Below are 10,314 nucleotides of genomic sequence, written 5' to 3' on the forward strand. Positions count from 1 at the left end.
CAATCACGCAAAACTTCAGCATTCTAGTAGACGAGCCTGAAGTTCAGCTCTAGAGCTGAAGTTTTTAGTTTGTAACTGGCGAACTTCAGCTTTAGAGCTGAAGTTTTTGTTTTATAACTAGCGAACTTCAGCTCTAGAGTTGAAGTTTTTGTTTTGTATCTCGTTAGAGTCATATCGACTAATAAAATTTGCTTACTATATTTTTGAACGAAACCAAGAACAATTCAAAAAGCAATCAGAGATATCACGATTTCCCTCAAGAAAACACTATGGAAAATCAGAACGACGGTCAGAATAATGTGTTTGTCAAGTTTTTGTGGGAAACGGATATTCATAGCGTGTTGATCTCAAAGAAGTACGTAGAGGATCATTTCCCTCGTCTTGCACCAAGTGATTGTTGACATATGGGGATATGATATCTATTTATAAGAAGAAAAACCAAAATGCAAATGATACAGTATCAGAAGATTTGGGTGATCAGGATTTATATGTAATCTTTTGTTAGAAATTGGTTACGAAAGATGAAGAGGATGCGAGATTGATCATATCACAATTGATCATAAAACTTTGAGGAGGGGGAGAAAGGGGACTGAAGTTGTTTTAAAAGTAGGTACAAGTTAAAACTTAAAAAAATGGGTATAGGTTAAATGAGGGCGACCAAATAGGGCGCCCCGTGCAATTTTTACGGGAATTAGTTCGCGCATGTTGCATGTGCTATAACCAAACCCAAAAATATACCTCTTTTTAGTTTTATACGGATATTTTAACATGTTTATCTCATCGTATATCTTTTGTTTTCTTTTAAAATTTTCTTAAGGACTTATTTGGCATGAGTATCAATGTAGATCATGTTTAAACTTTAAACATTAACCATGTAAAACCTCTAGTAATTTAAAGAGAGCTTTATACCAAAATACACTACTAGAATTCCGGAAAAAAGCGATCAAACTTTAGCGACCAAAGTTGGTCTGTCAAGAAAAGCGACCAAAGTTGGTTGCTAAATTGGCGAAAATAATAAAATAATTATTTGATATACATTAGCGACCAAGGTTGGTCGCTACTTGGTCGCTAATTTTGTCAAAATATTGACCGGACTGGTCAGACTTGCTTGGTCAAAGGTATACTGAGATTAGCGACCAACGTTGGTCGCTACAGGGGGACCCACTTATATAATTATAATAATTATAATATTATTTTAAAAAAATTATAAAATATAAATAAATATAACTTAAATTAGCGACCAAAGTTGGTCGCTAATTAAGGGGTAAGCAGATAGCGACCAACTTTGGTCGCTAAAATGGGACCCAATTATAAAATTTTAATAATTATATTTTTATTTAAATTTTTTTATAAAATATAAAAAATATAATTCAAATTTAGCGACCAAAGTTGGTCGCTTACGAAAATAGAGACCAACTTTGGTCGCTAATCTGGGATCGAGTTCTAACGTTTAACAATTATATTATTATTTTAAATATTATATAAAATATAAATAAATTTGATTTAAATTTAGCGACCAACTTTGGTCGCTAATTTAAATTTATGTATATTTAGCGACCAAAGTTGGTCTCTTTTCAGGTCAACAATGGTCAAAATTAAAAATCACTTTTGTATTTACTATCTAAATAATATAAATGTAACCCGCTAACACTTTTGTAATACAAAGGATGAATAGACTAAAATATACTCTAACATGCTATATATGCAGTTAAGCAGTACTACGAAGCATACGTGTGTGTCTTTATATATATAAGAACATGAAACGCTCGAAACACAGGGACATGTTCTTTTAGGTATTGATACACTTGTAATTTGATTCATCGACTTATAACCTATATATATATATATTAACAATAAATTAAAATGTCTCGACTTATATCAATTAATATATGTATGTATGTATGTATGTATGTATGTATGTATATATATATATATATATATATATATATATATATATATATATATATATATATATATATATATATATATATGATATAATATTAGCTAATGCACTAATACTTAGTGCATAGTATAGTATAGTATAGTATATATAGTATAGTTTATTATATATCAAGGTATATTCGATATATATAGTATAATATAGTATATAAGCTATAAGCTATATATATATATACATATATTAATTGATACAAGTCGAGACGTTTTAATTTATTGTTAATATATATATATATATATATATATATATATATATATATAAGCTATATTCGATATAATATTAACTAATGCACTAATACTTAGTGCATAGTATAGTATAGTATATATATACTAAGTGTATAGTATAGTGTATTATATAATACACTATACTATATATATAGTATAGTAGTATAGTGTAAGTGTATATATATATATATATAAAAGCTATATTCGATATAATATTAGCTAATGCACTAATACTTAGTGCATAGTATAGTATATATATATATATAAGAACATGAAGCGCTCGGAACACAGGGCCGAGTTTTTTTAGGTATTGATACACTTGTAAATTGATTCATCGACTTATAACCTACTCATATGCATGTATATATATTAACAATAAATTAAAACGTCTTGACTTATATCAATTAATATATATATATAAATATATTTTTAAATATTATTTATATATGTATATATATATATATATAGCTTAAATTGAATTAAAATCCTAAATTTATACTACATATGTACATAATTTTAAATTGAATTAAAAGTAATTTAATTTTTTTTAGAAATAGCGACCAACTTTGGTCGCTATTTTGGTCAAAAAGTCAAAACTTATTTTGCTACCAAAATATCGTCCAAAGTTGGTCGCTATTTTTAATTCCAGTGTCAAAATCGGGTTTCCCCTCTGTCACGACCCAAAATCAGCACCTCGGTGCTCAAGCCATTGGCAAAGATTCGGCCTCAAGTCCTTTAGACTAGACTAACATCAAACTCAAAACGACCAAGTCTCGCCCTTCAATCGGGGAATTACAATCCATCAAGGCACATCTAATACTGAGCATTCGTTCGCGTATACGAATACGTGGAAGGAATTGTAAAAGTTACTTTTTCAAGCTGAATCAAGGACGCACGATAAGAATTCAAGAATATAAAGTTTTTCCTAAAGGTTCTGCAGCCTCTCGAGGATAAATACAGACATCTCCGTACCGATCCGCGAGACTCTACTAAACCAGCTCATGACTCGCGAGACCTAGTAACCTAGGCTCTGATACCAACTTGTCACGACCCAAAATCCCAACCCGGTCGTGATGGCGCCTCTCGTGAGGACAAGGCCAGCCAATCAACAAAACAGTACATCTCTTTATAATTACTTAGCAGGAATAAGTCTAAATCATGGGCAATATAATCATAAATGTGAAATAAACGTGATAGAACAAAGAAAACCATCCCAACTCAGCCCGAAATCGGGGTGTCACAAGTCATGAGCTACTACAGAGTTTACTAATATTTTACAAAGTCTGGACTTATCATAAATAACAAAGATAAGGGAGAAAACGGGGCTGCGGACGTCAACATCTACCTCGTTACTCCTAGTCACCGCCTGGTCTGAAAAGAATCAACGCTCAGGAGCGAACTCAGCTCTGCCTGTATCTGCACACATGGTGCAGGGAGTAATGTGAGTACTACGACTCAGTGAGTAATAAAAGTAACTACAGTCCGAAGATAAGAAAACCCAGTAAATACACAAAGTAAGCTAAAATCCAAATATGCAGCAACATATGGAACTGAGCAGCTAAACAACAGTATAGATACAAATACATGAATACAATGCAATGCATATGATGGTACATTCCCGTACCCACTGCGGCGTGCAGCCCGAGCCATCCCTATTTATTTATCGTCGACGGCGCTCACTGGGGGTGTGTACAGACTCCGGAGGGGCTCCTACAGCCCAAGCGCAATATCTTGGTCAGTCATTGTTACCTGACCGGTCAGCCATTGTTACCTGACCAATTTATATCATACAGTGCCATTGTTACCACTGTTCAAGTATATCATCCAGTGTCATTGTTACCACTATTTCAAGTATATCACACAGTGTCATTGTTACCACTGTTTCAAGTATATCACACAGTGTCATTGTTATCACTGTTTCAAGTCACTTTATAATCAGTCCAGAAAATAATATAATAAGCCCCTTGGGCATTTACAAAGCAGAAGTTTCCAGCCCGAAATACATTTAAAATGTCATTTGAGTTTTCAACACTTAGAATTACGGCTGAGTTTGCAAAACAGTAATTAAAACCTTAGACTGAAATTAAATGATATGCAAATCATGCTAAGCAGTAATATTAATTCCCGAAGGATTCTACAAATCGGCCCAAGGCCCCAAACATGGCATCAAGCCCCGTAATATCAATGAAGTATATGTATCAATCACCAGTATAGTATAAACATCACACGGGATGGACCAAGTCACAATCCCCAATAGTATCCGACCCCGCACTCGCCATGGAGTGCGTGTCACGCCTCAATATAGCGTTACGATGTGAAAGTCCGGGGTTTCAAACCCTCAGAACAGCATTTACATCTATTACTCACCTCTAGCTCGCTATGCCCTTGCCTCTCTAATTGGCCTCCTCGTGTGACGAATCTGCCAAAAATCACACAAACCTCGATGAAGTTCGATTTCTAAAAGACGGGGTTTTAACTATACATATCTGAATTTCGCCCCTTAATGATACTATAATGATCCCATAAATTATGCCATTTAGGCATATTATCAAACATCTTGTAGGCATAAATATTTACACCTCTTAACTATAGGATTGGTTCCTCCAACTATCACCATTAACCAACAATTCATCACACTATTATTCTTTAACAATTTATACTCCTAACATCATATGTGTGATCAACCATTCACACCCAAACCAACAAAAATTCCATCAAATAAACACCTTTAAATCCCTACCATGTTCATGTATTTAAATTGGGAATTTATGGCTTCCAACCACCATACAATAAGTTGTAATACTTGATTCATACTCATATTTCCATAATATATCCATATATGTGAGTCTAAGGGTGTAGGATTACCTTTTGGAAGAAATCTTGCAAAACCCTCCTTTGAGTTCTTGAAGGAATTTCTTGAAAATCTAAGGATTTTTAAGATCAATCCATGTTAATATAAGTGTTTGGGAGTAGTAATCAACTCAAAATACTCCAAAAATCTTACCTTAGGATCATAGGGATGAAGTTTGGGACGAAATCCCCTTGAGAGAGCAAGCCTTAACCCCAAAAATGAGTTGGGAACTCTCTAGGCCGGTCTTGGGGTACTTAAAAACCTTCAGTCGCGTTGTTCGCGCGTTTGTTCACGCGTTTTGCTGAGCATTCTGCCTCAGACGCGCGAAATGCGCGACTTCGCGCGCTCTGACACCTTACAAGTGAAATGGTCATAACATCCTGTATACACTTCCAAATGACGAACGGTTTGTTGCGTTGGAAACTAGACTCAAAGGGATTTAATTTAATAGGTTGTAGCTCACACAAATCCTTATATAACAAGAGATATTATCGTTCAAAGTGAGGCCTTGTGCGCATTCATTTACAACTTTCGTCTATTATGAAATTTCCAACTTCAAAAGTTCCCGTTAGCCATCCGAAATCATCCCGAGGTCCTCGGGACCTCAACCAAAAATACCAATATATCTTATAATATTATTCAAACTTGTTCCAATTATCAAAACACCTCGACTAATACCAAAATTATCGAATTACTCCGAATTCAAGTCTAAATTCCTTTAAAACTTCCAAAACGCGCTTTCGATCAAAACTCGACCAAAATATGTCCGAATGACTTGAAATTTTGCACACATATCTAAAATGGCATAACGAAGCTACAGAAATTCTCGGAACTCCATTCCGACAGTCGGATCAAAATTTCACCTATCAACCGGAAATCGCCAAAATACTAACTTCGCCTAAATGAGCTAATTTCTTCACCGGACCTCCAAAATTAATCCCGATTGCGCTCCTAGGCCTTAAATCATCCCCCGAAACTAACTGAATCATCGGAATTCAATTCCGAGCCCTCTAACTCACAAGTCAACGTCCGGTTGACTTTTCTAAACTAATTCTTCCTTAAAGAGACTAATTGTCCCATTTCTTACCAAACTCGATCCGAATTGACTCAAATTCACCAAGTACACATATTGAAACATGAATAAGCATTTAACAGGGAATACGGGATGTAAATACAGGAAACGACGGTTCGGGTCGTTACACCCTCCCATTCTTTCAAAAAAATTCCCCAAAATCTCTCTTTTCTCTCTCACACTCAAACCCCCCCTCCGACTCCCAGTAGTAGCGGCACCACCCACGCCACTGACGACCACTGACGGTAGCAGCTCCACTGCCGGCGACCTCCATTTCCAAGGTAGGTTTCTTTCTCCTTTCTTTGTTTTTTTCGAAATACAGTGATTTTGTTTAATTTATCCATGTTAGGGTTCAAAGTTATATATTATTTGTTCAACCATGTTAGGGTTCAAAGTTAATTTCTCCATATTAGGGTTTAATTTTTCCATGTTAGGGTTCAAAGTTAGCTCAACCATATTAGGGTTCAAAGTTATATATTATTTGCATTTTTTAGGGTTCTTATTAATACATTTAGTCCAAAATATTTAGTTTTACCTACTAATTTGGGGAAGAAATTGTTTGAAGAGAAGAAACCCTAAGAGTTGCACCTTTAGGATTATGTATTGGAATTTTAGTTTATAAATTAAAATTTTAGGATATGACTTGAACTTTTGTGGATATGAGTTGAACCTTTAGGATATGAATTGAACCTTTAAGATATAAATTGAAATTTTTGGTTTACGTATTGGAAATTTAGTTTATAAATTAAAATTTTAGGATATGAATTAAACTTTTATGGATATGAGTTGAACCTTTAGGATATGAATTGAACCTTTAGGATATGAGTTGGACTTTTAGTTTATGTATTGAAATTTTAGTTTATATTTGAAATTTTAGGATATGACTTGAACTTTTGTAGATATGAGTTGAACCTTTAGGATATGAATTGAACATTTAGGATATGAATTGGACTTTTAGTTTATGTATTGGAATTTTAGTTTATAAATTAAAATTTTAGGATATGACTTGAACTTTTGTGGATATGAGTTGAACCTTTAGGATATGAATTGAACCTTTAGGATATGAATTTATGTATTGGAATTTTAATTTATAAATTAAAATTTTAGGATATGACTTGAACTTTTGTGGATATGAGTTGAACCTTTAGGATATGAATTGAACATTTAGGATATGAATTGGACTTTTAGTTTATGTATTGGAATTTTAGTTTATAAATTGAAATTTTAGGATATGACTTGAACTTTTGTGGATATAAATTGAACCTTTAGGATATGAATTGGACATTTAGGATATGAATTGGACTTTTAGTTTATATATTGGAATTTTAGTTTATAAATTAAAATTTTAGGATATGACTTGAACTTTTGTGGATATGAGTTAAACCTTTAGGATATGAATTGAACCTTTAGGATATTAGTTTATGTATTGGAATTTTAGTTTATAAATTGAAATTTTAGGATATGATTTGAACTTTTGTGGATATGAGTTGAACCTTTAGGATATGAATTGAACATTTAGGATATGAATTGGACTTTTAGTTCATGTATTGGAATTTTAGTTTATAAATTGAAATTTTAGGATATGACTTGAACTTTTATGGATATGAGTTGAACCTTTAGGATACGAATTGAACCTTTAGGATATGAATTGGACTTTTAGTTTATGTATTTGAATTTTAGTTTATAAATTGGAATTTTAGGATATGACTTGAACTTTTGTGGATATGAGTTGAACCTTTAGGATACGAATTGAATCTTTAGGATATGAATTGGACTTTTAATTTATGTATTAGAATTTTTGTTTATAAATTGAAATTTTAGGATATGACTTGAACTTTTGTGGATATGAGTTGAACCTTTAGGATATGAATTAAACCTTTAGGATATTAGTTTATGTATTGGAATTTTATTTATAAATTGAAATTTTAGGATATGACTTGAACTTTTGTGGATATGAGTTGAACCTTTAGGATATGAATTGAACCTTTAGGATATTTGTTTATGTATTGGAATTTTAGTTTATAAATTGAAATTTTAGGATATGACTTGAACTTTTGTGGATATGAGTTGAACCTTTAGGATATGAATTGAACCTTTAGGATATTAGTTTATGTATTGGAATTTTAGTTTATAAATTGAAATTTTAGGATATGACTTGAGCTTTTATGGATATGAGTTGAACCTTTAGGATATGAATTGAACCTTTAGGATATTAGTTTATGTATTGGAATTTTAGTTTATAAATTGAAATTTTAGGATATGACTTGAACTTTTGTGGTTATGCGTTGAACCTTTAGGATATGAATGGAAATTTTGGTTTATGTATTGGAATTTTAGTTTATAAATTGAAATTTTAGGATATGACTTGAACTTTTGTGGATATGAGTTGAACCTTTAGGATATGAATTGAAATTTTTGTGTATGAATTCAACTTTTAGGATATGAATTGAAATTTTTGTGAATGAATTGAACTTTTAGGATATGAATTGAGCCTTTAGGATATGAATTGAACTTTTGTGGATATGAATTGAAATTTAGGATTGCGGGAGGATTTTGTAGAAGGGGTTGATGACTTTATTAGACATGCAATGCAACTTCCACCAAGAATAACTTAGACACAGTACCTGGCATAGTGTGCCTTTAATTGTTGTTCTCATTAGCGACAATGATGATGAGAAGGCAATGGCATGTGTTTCAAACAGTGATTGTGTAGGTAGGAATTTAAAATTTCCTAAATGGATAAAAGAAAAGGTTATAGAGGAATTCTCTGCTTCATTTTCCAAGAGGAAGTAGAGAATTCCTCTATAACCTTTTCTTTTATCTGCTTAGGAAATGTTAAATTCTTACCTACACCATCACTGTTTGAAACACATGCCATTGCCTTCTCATCATCATTGTCGCTAATGAGAACAACAATTGATCAAAGACACACCCTGTCGGGTACTGTATCCAAGTTACTCTCTGTATCTAAGTTCATCCCGAGTAATAGTACCACGAGGATAATCACCAAAGCCACCAGACAACTTTATGATGCCAATGAAGTAAGATGAGTTATTCAATGAGAATCGTATTGTAAAGAAGAAGAAAGAGACTGGTCTAGAAAGGTGGGTCGAGGGTCGAGCCTCGACTATACATGTAAGTTTTTTACTTTTCATTAAGTATTTTGATTTAATTTTATATAAATTTTGAAATACTAATTCAATATAATTTTTCTTATAGGTTCGCTTCACAGCTGATGTGGGGGAATTCATATGCAGTCAGCCACCTAATGAGTCGGGCGAGGCAATCCAACTTTCGGATGAGGATGCTGAAAGAACACTCCTTGAGTACTTTATATACTTTGAACTAGACAATACAACCAGTTTTCGAATGGGCTTGTAATAAGCGTTAACTTAGTTTTGTTAGCTTAATGTGTTAGTTCTATTGAACGTTATACTTTGTTGCTTTTTATTGTTGTTGTTGTTGTTGTTGTTTATTGTTGTTGTTGTTGTTGTTGGCATAAAATGCATGTTTAGGATTTTTGGTAATCTGGCAGGTGGTGTAGCTGCCAAAACAGGCATTTTTTGGAAAAAATATACCAAGAAAAGCGACCAACTTTGGTCGCTAATTGGCCGCTTTTCCCTTAAAAAAAAATAATTTTCTAGGCAATAACGACCAACCTTGGTCGCTATTTAACCCAGATTTCTCAAAAGCGACCAACTTTGGTCGCTATTCTATTTAAAAAAAATAATTTCTGGAAATATAGCGACCAAAGTTGGCCACTTATAATTAAAAAAAAATTATTTCTTGAAGTTAGCGACCAACTATGGTCGCTTATTTTAAAAAAAAAAATAAAAAAAAATAAAAAAGCGACCAATCTTGATATCTATTTTCCAGATTTTAAAATATAATATTTGGATTAGAGACCAAAGTTGGTCACCTTTTTATGATTAATAATAAATAAATAAATAACGTATTTTACATTTAGAAACCAACTTTGGTCGTCAAAATTATATTATTAAAATAATAAAGCGACCAAAGTTGGTCGCTATAGTCTTTACCCGGAATATTTGGTCCTTTTACCTTAGAGACCAAAGTTGGTCGCTAATTAGCGACCAATTTTGGTCCCTAAAATAAAGGGACCAGCAATATTGCGACCAGGCATGTTTGGTCACTTTTAGGCCTATAAGCGACCAACTTTGGTCGCTTTTTGTGGTCGCTTTTTACCGGA

The 10,314-nt window shown here is 32.9% G+C and overlaps 1 long non-coding RNA gene across 1 annotated transcript; it reads right to left on the bottom strand.

Moving 5' to 3' along the window:
* Positions 1 to 4,358: 4,358 nt before the first annotated feature.
* On the bottom strand, positions 4,359 to 5,299 carry LOC142166590 (uncharacterized). Its single transcript, XR_012696999.1, has 3 exons — positions 5,186 to 5,299; positions 5,047 to 5,105; positions 4,359 to 4,600 (listed from the first exon to the last, which is right to left on the bottom strand). It is a non-coding gene; the product is annotated as an uncharacterized LOC142166590 (long non-coding RNA).
* Between the last annotated feature and the right edge of the window lie 5,015 nt (positions 5,300 to 10,314).

This window comes from Nicotiana tabacum, chromosome 11, assembly GCF_000715075.1.
Source record: "Nicotiana tabacum cultivar K326 chromosome 11, ASM71507v2, whole genome shotgun sequence".
In the NCBI taxonomy this organism is placed as follows: Eukaryota; Viridiplantae; Streptophyta; class Magnoliopsida; order Solanales; family Solanaceae; genus Nicotiana; species Nicotiana tabacum.